Consider the following 10,608-nt stretch of genomic DNA (forward strand, 5'->3'; position numbering starts at 1 on the left):
AGCACACCAACTGCGAACATTTGAAGAATATCAACAGATTTGACATACCAAACCCTCACTGGTCCTTCACTGATACCAGATCGAATGTCATCGAGGGAGGGAGAGACCTTATTCCAAAGTATCATCATCATCATCACCTCAGTCAATGACACCAAAACCAAACCCTAGATCAACAAGGATCCACAAACCTAATCTAAAACTACGAAGGGAAAAGGGATCGGGTCCCCGCTCCTCTGTTCACCGACGCGACCGCCGGTTAGGAGAGAGGAGGGGGGACGGAGCAGGTTTGTTAGGAGAGGGTGGCGGCGGTGGTAGTTAGGAGAGAGCAGGTTTATTCCAAATAAGGTAAGTATACAAATAGGAAAGGTACACAAGAGGAAAGTACAAGAGCTATATCAGACCCGGAAGAGTCTTCTGGACTCCGAGTAGAGCTCCACTCTAACTCTATTCCCAGCACTAGCCTAGTTACTACACTAGAGCTCAAGGATGAGCTTGATCTTTAGTGGAGAGTGTTGCTTCTTGATAGTGATGCCTTCCCTGTAGCTCGGCACCTCTTTATATAGTGTTTAGGAGCCATGGGGGTACTTGTAGGAGTGAGTGGTTGGTGGAGGAGGAGGCACCACCAACCCTAGCTAGGCAGCAGCGCCTAGCCCCAGGATCCACCGTCTCTCCATTAAACGGCGATGGAGAGCTCCCTAATGGCGGTTGATCTTGTCCTAAGGCGGTTGCAACGTTGGTTGGGCTCTTTTGGTGTATGACAATGGGCCACCAATCCAAGAGAAGCTCCACCGACGCCCTTGGATCAAACCGACAATCTTGGATCAAACCGACAATGGATCAACACGTGGCAATGCTCCAAGGTGTGTTTTCTCACTTTCCCAAGGATCAATGACATGGCAGAATGTCACACCCCAAAATTTCTATTTTGGGTTATGAGTAGAAAACCATAAATAAAAGAAATTATTTATAATTTTTTTTAAAAAATTTGTCAAGATTTGGATAGGTTGTTGACAACTTGAATAAATGAAAATGTGTTTTTTTCTAAAAATTGTTGTAATTAATTTGATTTTTTATTGTATTCATGCCTTTGCATAAATTTTATTGTGTAAAAAATAATTTATTAAAATTCGATTTAGATTCGAATCGGATTATGCTCTCTTTATAAAATAAATAAAGGATTTAAGAGTTTCTTTGAAACAAGTTCAAATTTTTAAAAAGAATTTCAAAACTTATTTGGTTCAAAAAGCTTTTGAACTTGAACTCAAAATGGATTTACAAAATAAAATAAAATAAAAGGGCAAAGACTCTCTCTCTCTCTCTGCCGATCTGGCCGGCCCAGCTCTCCCGCGCCCCCTCCTTCCCACCTGGGCCAACAGCCCACTCCCGCTCCCAGCCTTTGGGCCGAAGCCTAGCAGTGGCCACGCTCCTCACCAGACTCGTGCCACGCCCACCTCCCTCGGCCCAACTCCCTAGCCAAGCCCACCCACCAACGCTTCTCACTCTCTGTCTCTACCAGGATGGCCCATGTGTCAGTGGTCGTCCTCTCTTCATGGGGCCCACCCGTCCGCTCCATCTCCTTCCACCTTCGTCCGTAGGAGCTGGACGACGCCATCGCCGCCTCGATCCAGACCAGGTGCGCGGACTACGCCTCCTCCCCGCGTCCACCGCACCCGCGAGGACCGAGCCTCCACCCACCAGCAACACCCTCCCTCACTCGATCCGTTCATCCCAGCAGCCGCCATTGATGGCCTGCACGTGAGCTCGTGACCCGACCCTCTCCACCTCCTCTCCACCTATAAATGGAGGCCTCGGAACCATAGCTCCACGCCGTACACCATGTTCGCTTGATCGTTTCTATGGCTTATAAGCCGGCTGATGCTGTTTTATTGTGAGAGGAAAACACTGTATCATAGCTGATAAGCATGGCTAATACGATTAAGCGAACTAGGGTGGTAGCTGCCCCACCCTTCTCCATGCCTCATTCCTTACTCCAGTGCCTCTCCAACTGCCGCCGCCGCCATTGCTGAGCTCAACTCGAGCTTCCAATTCCCCAAGAGAAACCTGTTGCCGCCTCCCCATCCCCTCCCATGGATTCTCAGACGCATACTGCAACCGCCACACTGCTTTTGGCTTCAATCCGTGACCGCATCGCCTTCCCCTCAGGCACGCCGTGTTGGAATGTGATCGGTTGGACTAATCCTGAACTTAATTATGAGATTAATTAAGCATTAAGCTTTTGGTCCACCAACTCGTCATTTATTTCTAACTAAATAAGAATTGTCGTGATCGGCGACAACCCTTAAAATCCTAAAGGTTTGGCCCCCTGACCCACAGCGCGATTATAAATAAGAGAGGCGCCCCTGGTGTCACAATCTCTCTAATCCACAGTGACTATTCACATAACCGATCGATTAGGCGCCGGAGGGTTTAGGAAGGTCGTCTACCCACATCCAAGGTACTGTTGTAGATCTACATCGCGTTCTTCACCAACTAGGAGCATCAAGCCTCAATCTAGTGAAGACTAAGATCTATTTCATCTACATCAACTCTTCTATGTCTACGAAGGCACTCAGATGGCATCTATAAAATCTAGGTTAGTATTAGATTAATTTCCGCATAGGATTTAGTTAGTGATCATGTTTACTGCTAAGATAAGATCATGTTAGTCTAAGTTCTAATTCAACAATTGGTATCAAAGCCAGGTTAGATCCTAACATGATCCTAGGCTAGAGTGTATTAGTTTTATGCCTATGTCAAGATCCATTCAGTTTTGATCTACTATATTTTAAGTTGGACATTAGCACGCACTCAAAGCAAATTCAGTTTCCTGATTGTTACGTCAGTTCTAAAGGGCCATTAGTACTGAGATTAGATCTATTTTCATGTTTAAGTACAAATGAGTACTAAGTAAGATTGTTTCATAACACTAATTTTGGATCGTGCATACGCAGTTCCAGTAACATGCACAAGACAATTTTTCTCGCCTGATTAAGTGATTAAGTCTTAATTACTTTTGAGGAAGCCATAAGTGCCGAGTTAGATAAGATCAGACGCATTTAGTCTCAGATTAAGAATCAATCTAAGCAATTAGTCTTGGATTAGTTTATATTTTCCTGCGATTAAGGGTGTTTTCCACCAAAATTAATCCGAGTTGAGCATTCAGGAGGGGATTGAATCAAATCAGCAGCGATAAACAAAATCCCCAAAAATTCTTTCCCCAAATCAGGAACACTAACCCTTAAGATCAGACATGAAGCGTGCACCCACATGGCTCGTACCTAGCGTTGTAGGTCGGGATCGCCGCTGCCGGCTGTGCCACCCCCAGCCGTGCGTGCACGTGGTTTGCACCCATGCTGTTGGCCGGGTCGCCGATGCCGCCGTGGTGGCTTAAGGGCGCCGCCACCCTGCGTTGTGCACGTGAGGTCCTTGGGTAGCAATCGCCGCCACGCTGGTCTGGCGGCGCTGCTGCGTTGACTTGTCGGGCTTCAGGAGCGCCGCCGTCGCTGCGACCTTGAGGGGCACTAGCGTTTGTGCCCGCCCGCACGAGTGCCACGCCTAGTGCACATCGCACCATCACTCGGCCGGTTTTGGGTCGCCGTTGCCACGCCACATGAGGGCACCCGGCTGTAGAGCTTGATGGAGCCGCACGCGCCGGCGAGCCGAGCACCGTGGTGCCTATGGCTTTGAGCGTGAGCGACATAGTGTTGTAGAGCAGCAGCCGAGCAGGAGAGCTAGGCTGGAACATGGTAGTGAAAGGAAGAAGAGAGTGAGGAATGCGGCTAGGGTTTTTCAGAGTGGCTTAAGTATGTGATCGTTATTTGCCTTTGGCATCTCCTAGCCGCTGATCTATCTATCCAATGGATCACACAACTCGCACATTAGCTGGAAGGATAATGGGCCGTTAGCCTGGCCTATTGATGTATAGGCGAGCGTGAAACGGGCCAGGCAACTGACCACGTGATGGCTGGCCGCCACTCCATTAGTCAAGCTAATTCAATGCGGCCGAATTGAGTTTCATTATAAGCATAGGCCTACACATTAAGTTTATTTCCCAAATAATTATGTTCATTCCCCAACTACTAATAAATTCATTTTTGTTTTATTTAATGAGTTTTGGGATATTTAAGTTTACATGGAACACTTTTCCTAAGAATTACCATTCATTTATGTTTAGTTTTTTTAGTTCTTTCTTAGCAACTATATATATAAGTTTAATGCCCTCATGATGATATTTATTCCCATTTCATATAAAGTTTATTATCCATTTTATTTAGTAATCTTTAAGTTAATCTAAGTATGTTTTTGGGAATATGTTGCCGAGAATATTTAAGTTTAAGAATTTTTTATTTAGAGCATTTGACTTAGTTTTATGCACTATTTAAATAAGTTTTAAGTTTGAGTTTTTAGTTTTAGTTTCAATATTAATTCTATGTTTTCTTGAGCATTGTTATGTTTTATATCGATGCTCTAAGATTATGTTTTGCATTAATTTTACATTTAATAATAAGTATTTATATTTATATATACAATATATCCACCTCTGTATAATAGGATGGTCTCTGGTTGAATGAACCAACGAGAAGTTTAACTAGAGATTACTCATAATTAATTTCTGACCAACGTTGACTTTAATTATGAGTTATTTAAGATGGATTTTGGTTTGTTCCTGCCCAAGGGTGATGCAAATTAAAGTTCTTAAGCATGCTGTTAATACTGACCAACATTATTTTAACTTCATGTTTTAAGTACATCTTATATACAGCTTACTAATGTGATCGGTTCGGCTAATCCTGAACTTAATTACGAGATTAATTAAGCATTAAGCTTTTGTTCCACCCACTCGTCATTTATTTCCAACTAAATAAGAACTGTCATGATCAGCGGCAACCCTTGAAATTCTAAAGGTTCGGCCCCCTGTTCCACAGCGTGATTATAAATAAGTGAGGTGCCCCTGGTGTCACAATCTCTCTAATCCAAGTGACTATTCACATAACCGATCGATTAGGCGCTAGAGGGTTGAGGAAGGCCATCTATCCACATCCAGGTACTGTTATAGATCTACATCGCGTTCTTCACCAACTAGGAGCATCAAGCCTCAATCTAGTGAAGACTAAGATCTACTTCATCTACATCAACTCTTCTACGTCTACGGAGGCACTCAGATGGCATGTACAAACTCTGGTTAGTATCAGATTCATTTCCGCATAAGATTTAGTTAGTGATCATGTTTAGGCTAAGATAAGATCCTATCAGTCCAAGTTCTAATTCAACACGCCGAGCCCCAAACCGCCATGGCCGAGCCACTACCCCGATCTCCATCCTCACTAGTCACTGTCATCTCGTCGCCAAGATCACCGCTGTGTACCTCGCCGTGGCCTCTTCTCCCTCCGCCGCTCGCCATCGACCGACGGCCACCGGAGAGCCGAGCGCCGACGACCCGCCACCGTCAGGTGCCCCTGCCATCGACACAGCAGCCAGAGGAGGAAGATGCCTCTTTCCATCGTCCGATCAGCAACGAGCGCTCTAGATCCTTTGTTAACCGTCGGTCAACAAAGTCAAGGAGACGGCCCAGTCAGCACTTCTCCACCCAAATCACTGTGTGCCACATCATCGGTCATAGCCACCTCAGCGGGTCAAAACTCCAGTCAACATCTTTTACGCTCTAGCCCCTGAGTCTATCCGAAATCAGTACACTGTTTTCTGAGTCCACAAAAACTTCTGATCTAGCCCCTACCACCATCTACAGCCAATCATGTTTTGGCCCTAGCAGGAAAGGAAAAATGAGTTTAATGTTTTAAAAATGTGTTTTAGGTTTTGTTTAGTTCCATAATAAAAGGTTAATGATGTTATTTCAATTAATAATTTCATTAGTCGATTTTGGTTCACAAAATAAATATAAGATAGTTTTATTTTGTTTTCATAAAATAATTAATGATATTATAAAATCCCATTTATGATGTCATTAATGTGTTTTAACAAATAAAATAATTCTAAAATTGCATTTCCTGCAAACAAACCCTTTTTATTTATAGAAATGCCATCCAACTTCGAAAGCCTATAACTTTTTAACCGTAGCTCTGTTTTTAGTGGTTTTTGCGCTCACGCGGTCATAGAAACAAGCCCTTACACGTTAGTAACCTTTATAGCATGTTTTGTAATGTATGGTGTAATGTTTTGAGGTTCCTTGTTATGCTTGTATACCTATGTTGTGGTCTATCGAAAAAGAGTTGATCAAGTTGATCCAGAACAAAAATACAACTGTCTGAATAGCTTTTTGAAGGCAAGACCATCTTGCACCTATATTTGTTTTACTTTGAGTTAGAGTAGTTAGACCACTAGTTGTATGTAGAGTCATAAATTGAATCCCATGTTAGGGTTTACTAGAACTTGTGATATCATACTTGAAACCCGGTTTGGATGGGTAATTGTCATGCTTAGCTTGCTGTCTTGGGTTTGGGAAGGTTATAATTTAATATTGACTAATGATATATGCAACTCTAGGTTGGTAATCTTTTAGTAACATGGTGATTAGGGAATCTGGGAGGATGGTTGGTCTTGGTGGTGGTATGTGCCAGATTTTTTGGGTAAATGTTTTATGGTGGAAAGTTAGTAATGGTGGAATGGGTTTGTGCTAGCTCATGCCTGGATTCTAAGGACCAATTCTCGAAGCCTATAACCTAGGCTTAATAGCATAGCCATGAGGCTAGAATGGGATAGACCTATCCAAGTAATTAGTTTCCTCCAAATTTTGTGGCTCAAGAGGGGACTTCTGCAGTGGTGTTGGTATCCACTATTAGCTGTGAAACATGAGAAGAGGTGTAAAACCAAGGAGATAGCGAAGCACTGGGTCATAGAAGCTTATCTCCTGGCAACAGCGCTAGAAATGCTTGTTGGTGTTTCTTAGCGAATGCAGAAGGAATCCGCAAGCGCATGGGTTCACCGTTGTAGCACTTCACCCAGAAGTATTCATGGTATCATATTTTCCCAAAGGAACGGATGTGCAAGTCTCTTAGCTAATTCTCCTGACGAAAACAAGAAGAAGGGTAACTTGGATAGTGAGGTTTTTCTAAGGATAGATACCTTAAGCAAAGATAGCCCTGACACTATAGACTTGCTTCGGGCACTGGCGTACACTGGTCTACCAAGCGATACCGACCTATGGCTCTACATCGAACCCGAACGTGGAGGATTACAAGGGATGGACAAGGCTATCACCACCTGCCGCCTACCCCTCAACTATTGGGAACAAGGCAAACAAGATAGCTTCTAGCCTAGACACCACATCTACGCTATCTACTATTACTCTAGCATGCTGGCAAGGGTTATCTGTATTTATCAGGGCCCTTCTACTAGAGTATCCGCCACAAGGACGAACGACTGAACCCGTAAGTAAATAATGAACAAAGATAACTTTCTTATGATATCAATACCAAATTAGAACACAAACTTCTTACCTCAAGTAGTAAGGCATTCGTAGAGGTACAAGTGGAGGAGTCGCTAGCTCCGACACTCCTTCCGCTAAGTGTAGGGAGTACACTAGGAGAGGTTGCCGACAACCCCGACACTTCTCCAACTCTTCCCTCACTCACTCCCTATATTATTCTAGCTAAAGCTAAGATGAATGAAGCCCTTCTACTTCTCTTCTTGTGTATGAATGAGATGCCTTGTGAGGGAGCCTCCCCCGTGCTTTTATAGCCAAGCTACGTCAGGTTCAAGGAGGAATATCTCCGAAATACCAGCATGCACCGCCTCTGCATGGCTCCTGAACACTGCCTCATGAAGGAGTGGGCGAAGCGGCGCCGGGTGGGGGCAGGCATACCCTGGGTTCGGCCGCCCCTTGACTGGCTCCAAATGCTACCACCTTCGCACGGTGGGCTCTTGGCTAGACCTGTAGCACGTACCCATGGTGATTTCGGTCCAGTTGTGTCAGGTACATGTCCTTTACTCTTTTTCTCCTTCTTTTATGTGGGCTGAATTGTGTGAATGTTTGTACTTTGGGTCCATTTTCATGTTTGTCTCCTGCAAACAAATATTTCACCAAAACTTGTGGAAATGATTAATTGAAAGTCCTATTTCTAGTTTTGTTGATTGCTTCTGATGAATTTTATACAAGTGTTGGTGGTATAAAATATGAGTTAAGAACTACCAACAAGCTCCCCCACACTTAGTCCTTTACTCGTCCTCGAGTAAAGTGTAGAACTAAGATGGTTTATTCTCCTTGATATGAAACTGACATACAAGTTATTCCAAGCTTCACCTGGACCTGTGAACATTCTGAGTGTCTACCAAATTATCTAGGGTAATTGAATAATGGAATAGCATGGATTCAAATCCTCTTACTCTACTCTTGCTTAGAAACTTAGGTTTTGTTTTGATTTTTGAAACATAAAGATTAGCTCTGCTCCTCGAAATAATTCAGTCGATTGCTCAATGTGTTTAGTCCTCACCAAAGGCCTTTGATATTCATCCTACCTCTAAGGGCTAATTTGTGGAGTTTTGGGGAGGTAAAAAGGAAAAGCATATTTGCATCACATAATATTGCTAAGTCAAAAACTGGATCCCAAGAGATGCGAGTCATACACTTTGATCAAGAAGTGCAAGTGTGTGGAATTTTGAATTCTTCCTATTTCTAAATATTTTGTACTCCTTTGAACATGACCCCCTTTCCTTCTGATGGTTGCCTTTGAGAGTATGGGCTATCTTTTTCTTTTCCTTCATGCTTTTTAGCATGGGATTATTATTATTATTATTATTATTATTATTATTATTATTATTATTATTATTATTATTATTATTTTGTGCCCCTTGGCACTTCTCTTTCCTTTTTTCTCTCATGCTCTTTTGGCATTGATATTTAGTATTTTTTTACATAGCCCATACCTTTCTTCTTGGCATATGAAAACTTTAGATAGGGAGACTCATGTAAATTGAATGGAGTATTTATTTCTTTGGTGGATGGAAAAGCATGTTTTTTCGTAACCCTCAATATAAGAGTCAGCATTTTATTTGTGGGTGTATGTGAATTTTGATCATGGGTGCATGACGCGTATCTCGACAAGGGTCACAACAATTTGACAAAGCTCAATGTGAATACAAACAGCATATGACTAAAGTTTTGTTATCATGGATTTTTGTCATATGGCTTTGGTAGGAACTATAATCATTTGAGGAGCATGCTAATTAGGATTTTAATTTTGTAAAATAAACCCCAAGTACTTTGCAAGAAAGAGGCAAGTCTCATTTCATCCTACTATATCTCATTTCCAACGACCTAGATGAAAATGGGTTCCTATGATGAGTTGCTCACAAGTCATAGGAATTTTAGCGAGGAATAAAGAGTATGCAAATTTTTATCAAAAGGTAGAATGAAATTGGAGCACCTATAAATAGTCATATTTCAATTTGTTCAAGATTTTGTTTTAATTATAGAGAGTGAGTGTGCACAACTTTAATTTTTAACATACTTATGTTTGCACACCTGAGAAGAGCTATTTGTGGTCGTCTCCCCCATAGGAATTTTAGCGAGGAATAAAGAGTATGCAAATTTTTATCAAAAGGTAGAATGAAATTGGAGAATCGATGAGGCTACGCATGTAATGCATGACATAGAACCCGCATAGATCATTGCCTGCAGGCTGCATTGGGATCAAACCGGTCAATACTACTTGAAACCCAGATCTGCCATGCTCACGATGTTTCTTGGACTTTGACTTCAACTTCTCGTAGGCCCTGTGTGACAAGTTCATGACAACAACATAATATGATCAAAGCTATGTAACAAATAATCTTATCGTTGCCAATGTAGTAGTAGCTTGTCTTACTTGTTCAGCGCCTCAATGAAGGGATGGATGTCCTCTAGTTGGCTCCCTCGAGAGTCGTAAACATTGATAGTGGTCCTCTCTACGCTGATGTCAGGAAGGACATGATGGTCATCGCTGCATTCACAACACCACCGCCGGTTCCAATTAGGTTCAACCCTCAAATATGTAATGGAGTAGAAAATTAGGCATTTACAACAAACTTACACGCACTTGTAGGATAGAAGTATGCTGCAGGATTTATTGAGACGGAAGCTCTTTGCCAATTCATCGATGGTGCTAGTGTACTTTAGTGTCCCATGATTGGATAACACTAGGGTTCAAGAAGCCTATTTGAATCTATTGCGCACTGTAGAAGTCTGCCTCCTACCTACAAAACAATGTGTAGTTGTTAGAAACTCAACTCAGAGCTATAAAATGCATGGTTTACTAACTAGACTTACATGGTCCACAAGCTCATGATATGAATGTCCTAGGGCCAACTTTTGGTAAAATTGAGACAATGCCTTGAACTCAATCCACAATGAGTCATCTGTTCCCCTATAAAACTCTTTATCCAAAATTCTTGCACCAAACCCAACACTACATTGAGCTTTGTACCAATTACACACCTCTCGCCCTCTCGATCCTAATTTTAGGACTTCTCCGGGAGCCACCAGATCACCCCTAGCCTAAAACTGCCATACAGGTGGTGCCTCCTCTCTATCCCGCCGAAGCTCAGCATCTGCAAGTTCTTCCTCTGTCATTGTGTTTTCTTGCAAGTTCTGAGATGGTTGAGTTGTAGTCCTAG

This window comes from Miscanthus floridulus, chromosome 1, assembly GCF_019320115.1.
Source record: "Miscanthus floridulus cultivar M001 chromosome 1, ASM1932011v1, whole genome shotgun sequence".
NCBI classification, from domain to species: Eukaryota; Viridiplantae; Streptophyta; class Magnoliopsida; order Poales; family Poaceae; genus Miscanthus; species Miscanthus floridulus.